This window comes from Myzus persicae, unplaced genomic scaffold, assembly GCF_001856785.1.
Source record: "Myzus persicae strain clone G006 unplaced genomic scaffold, MPER_G0061.0, whole genome shotgun sequence".
In the NCBI taxonomy this organism is placed as follows: domain Eukaryota; kingdom Metazoa; phylum Arthropoda; class Insecta; order Hemiptera; family Aphididae; genus Myzus; species Myzus persicae.
Window position 1 is genome coordinate 31740 of NW_019104456.1, and position 9992 is coordinate 41731.

Genomic DNA, 9992 nt, shown 5'->3' on the forward strand with positions numbered 1-9992 from the left:
GATTGAGAAATGGAGCGAGAATTTAGTTTGAGCTCTGATGGAAGCTGCAAAGCGCTTGAATGCTGCTTGAAGCAAATTTGAAAAAAAAAATTATAATATAATATTATGTTTTATGAAATAGATTCTCTACATAATTAATATTTTATTTCAGAACCAGAAATGCCTAGTGAACAAGGTGAAGACTCTGAGAATTTATGGACGTTTTTAATAGATAGTTAATAGCGTACAGTCCCATACTACAAATAACAGTAGTGCTATTGCTTTGATGAGGCAATACATGAATATGCCATATCAAACTCTGGATTGTAACATAGTCGAATATTGGAGAAAACACCAATTATTGCTTCATCCTTTAACTGATATAGCATTAAAGTATATTATGGTTCCTGCAACGTCAGTACCTTCTGAAAGAACTTTTTCAAAAACAGGTCAAATTATGAGTGCTAGGCGTAATAAGCTGTTGCCTGATAATTTAGACACTCTTATTTTTTTAAATAAAAATATGTAATACTTTATACTATAGTAAATTATAACTAAAAAGTTCTTAGTTATAATATATTATTAAAACAGTTTTAAAAAGTACCTGATGCTTTTAAAATTTTTTTTTTACAGTTTACACAATATCCAACTGGTTTGGAAAGTCATCAAAATATTGAATCATTCTTTATAGAAATTTTTAATTGATTGGATTCAAGAAGAGTCTAAAATTAACAGTGATTACAACTTCCAATTACTAAACCTTCCAATTGTATTTCATTATTTCATATCACGTATCAATTGTTTTTCATTGGTGATGGGGAGGGGGCTTGAAAATTAATTGCAATTTTATTTTTGTTTTGTAGAGTCTAATTATCTAATTTCAGATATTTCAGGTATTTGAAAATGTTTGCATAACTCCTCAACTTTTCTGGTAGAAAAAATGCTCTACAAATAACTTCAATTGATAATTTTGGAAGAAAATTTGATCTAGTTAGTACTTTTGGGAGGTCGAAATTGAAAATCTTCATTACTTTTTAAAATAATTGGGGGGAAAAAATGAAAATTGTTCAGATTGTTTGGTAACCTTGTCTAGACCGTTCTTCACTTCAATTGTATTTGATTAGTTTTTGATAAGATTTTTCCAACAATTTCAATAAAAAATGATTTGTCTGGTTAAAAGATAAAAATGTAATAGGTACATAAGTTTTTATTATACCTAAAATATCAACAATAGATAGGCATTCAGCATGATAATTGTTTATAAGCATTTAAAATTCAAATGTTGACAAAACTAAATAGTATACTAATATCTTTTACCAAAAATTTACTGAACGTTTTAGGAAAATTGGTAAAAATGATTTCATTCTAGCAAGTGGTAAGAAGTACTTACATCATATACTTGTAGGTAGGACGTAGGTACCTACATATAATTCATACATGTTGACAACTTGACGAATAATTATATTTGAAACGAATATTATTTTATGACGAATAATTCGAATAATTTTTATGTAAATACGTTATTCGGTCATGTAAATTGTTATTCGAATAATTATATTTGAAACAAATAATATTATTTTATGACGAATAATTCGAATAATTTTTAAGTAAATACGTTATTCGGTCATGTAAATTATTATTCGATTAATTATTCGATAGTTTGGACGAATAATCGAATATTATTCGATAATATAAATTATTCGTTACCGCCCATCACTATTAAAAATGCAAAAAGTCTCAAAAAACCAAAAAAAAGCAATAAAAACTAAAAAATCGTAAAATATGCAAAATAAAATTTTTAATTTGAGTTCTCTGTATCATGAAACACATTTTTAGCTTACTCTGCTATTTTTTAAGCATCTCATAAGAAATATGCAAATGCTATAAAATCCCAACCCTGGTCATTACGTATACAGCGTGTCCCGTTTTAAATGTACCACTAAATAACTCAACCCATAATCTTAGATTGAAATACGGTTTGCTGCAATAGCTAAGGGGTATTGAAGTACACATTTAAGGAGAAATTTCAAATTTTTAACTCTTGTAGTATGCGCATGCGCAATACAAATTTTTTTTTAAAATTGCAACACCTATTTTTGTCACAGGATATGGATAGATTATTTTATTCTAAGTAATTTTGATCCATTGACCATAGTTGTAAACCTAAAATTGAATGAGTTACAGGTTTTTGACATTTTAAAATAATTAAATTTTTTCGATGGATCAAAATTACTCAAAAAAAACTAATCCATCCATATCCGGTGACAAAAATAGGTGTTGCAATTTAAAAAAAAAATTATATTGCGCATGCGCATACTACAAGAGTTAAAAATTTGAAATTTCTCCTTAAATGTGTACTTCAGTACCCCTTAGCTATTGCAGCAAACCGTATTTCAATCTAAGATTATCGGGCTGAGATATTTAGTGGTACATTTAAAACGGGACACACTGTATGCAATGATAAATATAGTAATGTTGTCCGCTTTTCTTTTTCAGGGTGTTACAATTGCAGAAAAACTTGGCCCGTCATTGTAAGTGTATTTTGTGTATATTATATATATGATCGTAAGCAATGCATGTGAAATATTATTTATTATTATGCGGGCAGAAAACAAAATGTTCACAGGGGCTTGTTCCCTTCCCGGCGGCGAGACCGGCCACCATTAGCCAGGCGGGACTCGGCCCCCCCCCCCCGGATATTGGGAACGGGGTGAGCCTGGCGCAGGCTTCGCGCCAACGATCCGAAGCCTCGTCGGTGGCAAAACTCTGGCCACGATGACGGTGAAAGTGAGTAATATTAAAATTTTTTATATGTATATAATATTATGTAATATACATGTTAGTTATAAATGTTGTTAAATACATTGTTTATAGGATGACGGCTTTACAGGATTTGGTAAGCTATAAAAAGTTACTGTGGGCTAATTTTTGAGTTCTTTTTATTTTCTAATTCTTATTTGTTTTTGTATATATTTTCAGAATGAATAAAATATAATATAATATATCAACAATTATTTATAAGTGTTTTTTTTTTTATACATAACCTAACCTAACTTATATTGCAACATATATATAACAGATGTTATCATAACTATAAGTTTGCAGAACTCTCCTTTAAAATGGAATGCATAAACAAATTATTGCTGGTACTATTGGTTAATGAATAATACTAAAGACAACATTACAATACAAAATGAAATAATCGTTTTATTAGGACAAATAATAAGAAATAAAATTATAACAAGTATAAAAGAGGCAAAATATTATGGTATTATGATTGTACACCTGATATATCACATAAAGAACAAATGTTGCAAATTATTAGATATGTTAAAATTGATAATACTGAGATTTCAATTGAAGAAAGTTTTGTCGATTTTATACAATCAAGAGAGAAAACAGGTACTGGATTGGCAAGTGAAATATTAAAAAAATTAGAAGAAGATGGAATAGAACTAAAAAATTGTCGAGCACAAGGATATGATAATGGTGCAAATATGGCCGGAAAATATAATAGTGTGCAAGCAGTAATATGTAGAAAAAATGAGTTAGCCACATTTATTCCATGTGCTGCACATAGCTTGAATAGAATTGGAGTCCATGCAGCAGAAACGTCGCCCATAATGATTTCATTTTTTGGAACTGTTCAAAAGGTATTTAATTTTTTTTCTAGTTCCGTTTCAAGGTGGGAAAAATTAACAAGCGTTTTAAAAGTCACATTCAAATCCCATTCAGATACACGTGATACTTATGGATAATGTCTTAACAACTATAAAATTGCATCATGCATGATATGATATCATTTTAAATTATTAGCAATATTAAATATATTTTAGATACAATTAACCATATGCAAAAAAAAAGATACAATAATTACTAATTACCATAAAATACATAATACGAGTATAATTTAAATGAGTTTACACTAATAATACAATATTAAATTTTATTTTATATTTTAAGATTTTTTATTTAAACGACAAGATTTATGGTTGCCTTTCAATTCATTAATTACATTTAAATATTTTTCATTTGATAAATAAGATGAATTATCTTCTCTTTTTTCAGACAATAATTTCTCAAATAAATTATAAAATTCCATTTTATTTAAAATTAAATTTAAAACACTTAACACTGTACTGGAAACTGTCACACGTGAAAACTGAAACAGACTAACAACAGATCGAAGCGCGACGTCACATAGGTATAAAGATGAAATAAGATAAATATTAAGTTCATATATATTGTTTATTTTATCGGTAAGATATATAACTGACTAACTCAGTTATAAGTTAAGATAAGATATTATTAGCTGGGGTCAGCAACCCGCGGCCTGTGTTGCGATTTTAAGCCTGCGATTACAATTTATCTAAATTTAAAAATCATATTAATTTATTAGTATTTTCATATTTTTAATTTTTTTTATTATTATTATTATGTGTTATTATTAAAACTGTGTTAATATATACCACGTTAAATTATACCAAGCAGTGATGAAACTTAAATAAATTAAATTTGATATAACTTTTAAAATTTAGATTGTACTAATATAATGAAGTGTGATATATAGGCCCTTATTTTTTATTTTTTGGTCCTTGGCACCAAAAAAGTTGCTCACCACCATAGAATGCTAAAAAACCTCTATATAGCCTATTTAGTACATAACTTTTAACATTATCCAAAATTGACTGGCTAAGGTTAACATTATCCGGATAATGTTGATATTTTAAGTTTATAAACGAAAAATTACACATTAGCCAACACGGATGGCTAATGTCGACATCATCCGAATGTTAACATTACCCGTAACATATATATATTAGTATAACGTTACATGTATGTTTTAAGAAATTGACATCGTCGTAACAATCGACACACCAAGTTCCTACTAAAACTCTTAGCTTTTAAATAAATATACTGCAAAATGTCTATCCAATTCTTGCATTCAAACTACTTATATATATATATTTTTTTAATATTATTGATATACATATTTTAAATAATAATGAAAGTATGTGCATTCTTGTAACAGTGAATGTACCTATATTTATTGTACATTACATTTGCTTAGGTAGGTTAATTTTTAAATTATTAATAATTATTACATTGCAAAGGATATATATATATATATATATATGCGTATAAAAATAATAGTACCTAACATTAACAATTTATTAAACCGTTAACAATAACATTTTAGAAGATAGGTTTAAAACGGTGATATATATAAATAAAAACAATTAATGGTAATGCAAAAAAAACAGTTGTTTGAATATTTGAACCTCGAGCACTTGAACCGTTTCTGAATTTTGCGTTTCACATATGGGTTAATGAATAATACTGAAAGCATCATGTATGGTCGTACTAAAGTGAAAAAAAAAATGTAATTTTCCAAATGTACTTTTTAATTACTATATACATTTCAAACACAATAAAGTTTAAATGTTAACATATATAACATTAAACACAATAATAAATATATATAATAAAGTTTAAAAAAATAGAAAATAAATGATACCTATGTATGTACATATTAATAATATTTATAAATCATGTATAAAATATTTTTGCATGCCAACGACATAATAAAAATGTTGACAAATATTTTAAGCATAGTTTTACACCTTTGGAGGAATTTAAATTCAATTTATTATAATTTTATAATAATAACATATATAATATGTATATGTAGTTTTCTTGTTTTGAAATTTGTTTGAAATATTGCAAAAAATTAATACGTGTAACCCAATGTTAAGGTTAGTACAGGTATAAGGTATGTAATTATATTATAATAGTAAGTAATTAATAAATTCCTATAGTAAGTAATTATATTATACATAACATGTATGTTTTAAGAAATTGAAATGTATTGAAATGTATTGAATTTATTGTAGTCTTTTCATGTTTAATTATTATTACTTACATTAATATGTACGTAACGACATTGTCATAAACAATCAATACACCAAGCTCTTACTAAAACCCTTAGCTTTTATAGTTGAATGTTATGCAATACTCATGCAAAATGTCCATCTAATCCGTGCATTCAAACAACTCATATTTTTAATATTATTGAAATGCTGATTAAACGCAGCCAGTAATAACATTTACAATCTATTTAAGCGAACATGACACTTTAGAAGAAAGGTAATAAGAACCCACAGCGTTCGAGTAAACGGCTGGCGCGTGGACGATCAACGACAATGGTCTGTGGAGTGGGGCTACGATTACAAATATATCTATGTATATTATATTATACCAGACCGTCCGGTTCGTACAACTTTCCAGCGTTCCACCAGTTATCGGTAAATTTGGCCGCATCAAAGGATGTTACGCGCAAATGTTACAAGTGTGTACGCGGCTTTATTCTGAACAGTGAACAGAGCTAATATAGAATACTGAATAATTATGTTATTAAATTGTAGGTACTATTGTAAGTTTTTGACCTAACGAATACAATTTTATTGACATTTGTAGGAAAAAAAAAATATTGAAAAGTATTAATAATTAGATAAAAAAGTATACGTTATAAACAATAAATGCTTGTATGAAAAAAATATGAAATTTATTTTGCAAGTCATTGATTTTTAAAATAACACACGTAAACTTAAATATTAATATTATGCTATCTAAAAAGTAAAAAAAAAATATATACCTACATGAAAATCGAACAGTCAATAGAGGTTCCTAGTCAATTGTTTTTAAAAATACACACGTAAACTTAAATAAAGTGATTATATATTAGCCCACCCTTACAAAGTAAAATAAAAATGTTATAAACAAAAATGCATATTATTTTTTATGTATAATTAATATCAGGTGTAGTCATAATGTGTCAGATACTTAATAATAAGTATCGAATATAATAATATAATGTATTGTATAAAAATAAGCTTTAAATATCTTATTTTAAGTTAAGTATTCTAAATGTGACTTAAAATTTTTAATTTTTCAATTTTCGCTAATTTTGATGTTGTTGCATAAAGTTTAGTTTTTTTAAATATTTTTCAAATCAAAAATTGTTCTATAATATATAATTTATGTTCAACACATTCTGCATTAATTTTAACCCATGCTTTTATTTTCTCATTGCTTTGTATTTTGTTGGTTAAATTATTCCTGATTTTTTTTTATGTTTCACGTTGTTAAAATTGTTTTCAAAATTATTTAAAATATTATCGATTATATCATTAAATATTTTCGCCGGTGCCTTAAGTCCTGTGTTAAATGATGAATAATTTTTATTTATAATAAGTATTTGATTCTTATCATTTAAATCTTTCTCTATAATCAATTGATCCTTACAATATTCACAATTAAATTTTTTGATACGTTTTAATGCTAGATATCCAGCGAAATATGTCACCGAACAATCCTCTAATGCGACAGGTATTGTGTTTAAATTTTCTGGAACTGATAAAACTGTATCTATTAAACTGCATTCTGAATTCGTATGACGATTGATCATTTTCGATGTTAATTATCTGTTCATCTTCCAGAAAAGTCACGTCTTGTTTGTTTGTTTGTTTGGGAATCGATATTTTCAATAATATTTTCACAATTTGCCCCTTTAGAAGTGCATAATGAAAATATACAAGTACTTCTAAATGACGTTCTAATCGTTCTCGCTGTAGGGTTCTTATTATAGCCACCTTTTTGTCAAAAAATACTAAATAATTTTTCTAGTTCGTCCTGGTTTAACCGATAAGTTAATATAAAACTGATTTCATTGTTATTAGATTTTTCTTCCTCAAAAAAATTAAGAATGCCTGTTATTATTTGTATAATGCTCTTAAAACATGGAGGTTTAGTCATTTTTCCTTTTTTATTTTTTTGTAAATCAATAAAATAATTTATAGCTTCATTTAAAAATGGTTTTACAATACCGGAATCACATAATCCGCAATTGTATGGATTTGCACTATACAATGTTCTACTATTCAGGCAATCAAACAATTTATTAATAAAATCTACAAAATCAGATGTGTTTTTTGTTGTCTTACTTTTTAATTCATTGGTTTCAATGCAAGTACGAATAGTAGACGCCATAGTGTGGCTAAATAACTGCACGGCTAATTTTACTCTCATTTTTTGAAATGAACTTGGGGTGATTTTTAAGAGAGCTTTACTTTTTATATTTTTTTTGTTTATTTCATATGTTGCTGCAATATCACTAAAAGTTGCAACTGTCATATTATCCTTTTCAAAGCTACAACCTATTAAATTATTTCTTAAACTTTTTATCAAGTGCGGAATATCAAAAATTGAATATATTTTATTATTTTCTACAAAGGAATAGGGGTTATTTTCATCTACGCCTAACGACTTTAATGCACTCTGATTGTTTGCCTTGGTCACAAACCAATACTTTAGGACACAATCCGCTCTTAAATAATTCACTTAGGACAAGAATTATTAAATCTTTTAGTAATTTATGTTTTATTCTTGAATGAGCCAAAAACACCATTACGCAATTCGCACTTTTATTTGTTCGACCATAATGTCCAAAATCTTCAAATCCTTCAATGAAGTCATAGTCTTTTGAATATTCTAAAAATTCTTTTATATACATTTCGTCAAAACTTATACTGCAACTTTTTTCATTGTTTATTTTATGTTCAAATTTTTTTTTAATGTGACTAAAAAATGTTCCACTTAAGCCAGGTAAAAATTTTGACTGTCCGATCCAAGGACGAATGGTCGATGGAGCTGGTAAGTTAATATTTTGTAGCCTTAAAAAATTGTAGGCTGTTGGGGATTTGTAGAACAAAGTCAAAGCCAGATATTTTTCTTCTAGTGTCCAAGGTATTTGCTTATTTCTAAGTTGCATTTTATATTTTTGTCCCGAGGGTGCGCGTTTTAGGCAAGACACATGTATTTTTCGCGGTGGCTGCTGGTCGGTCAGGAACACCCCATTTCCGACTTGTTTGGTCAAGCCTACCGGTCCTAACCATTTCGGTGCGAATCCGGCATGAAAATTACAGTGTGCTTTCGATAGGTGGTGTGCTTTGTAGTATACTACGTCGCCCTTGCTGAACTTCACCGGTGTCCCGCTGTTCGCGCTCTGTTGTACCCCTATATTTTTGCATAAAACTTGTTGCTCCCGCGCTACCATCTCTTCCTGTGATTTCTCGATACTGACTGGTGTTGAAACACTGAGTAAGGTGGAAGTGGAAAGATGGAGAACAACGCGCGTTTATGTCAATTAAGAACGCGCTAGTTACATCTCCGAAGTTATCGCCATCCGACTATAGTAAACCGTTTTGTCTACAAACTGATGCAAGCTAGATTGCAAGCAGTTCTTTTTCAACGGGGTGACAGCCCGCAGGAAAGACTCATAGTGTCCTACGCAAGCAAAAAGTTTAGTGAGACACAAACACGGTACGCCGCGGTCGAACGCGAGTGCCTAGCTATAATCTGGGCGACCGAAAAATTTCGTCCATACCTTAAGACCCGTCGTTTCGAACTCCTAACCGACAACTCGGCACTAACGTGGTTATACAGGGATAAGGACAAAAATTCAAAATTAACACGTTGGTCATTACAACTAGCTAATTTAGATTTTAGTACGGCACGGGCGTACAAAATTAATGTACAAATGTTCTAATAAACATTATTTACACGAGTTAATTTAAAACAATTCAATTTCTGTTCAATAAATTATATGAACTAAGTTATTGATAGTTCAGTTTAGAATTTTTTTTTGTATACATATACAATATCTATGTACCAATTTAAATTGATTAAATTTACACTTAACATTATAATATTATGGTTTCAAGTTATTGGATACAGACAAGAGGACCAGAAGTGTTTTCTGTACACGGTGTTCCTCGAAGAACCAATAATAATATTGAGTTATTCCATAGCCTTAAGAGGACGTAGTACCGGCGTTTTTGGTATCAAAAACATCCTCGTTTAGATTTCAAATTAATCACTCCAAGAAGGTTTTAGGACAACAACACCTATTATCAAAATTAAAGATAACAATATTATTGAGGGCCCCACGTAGC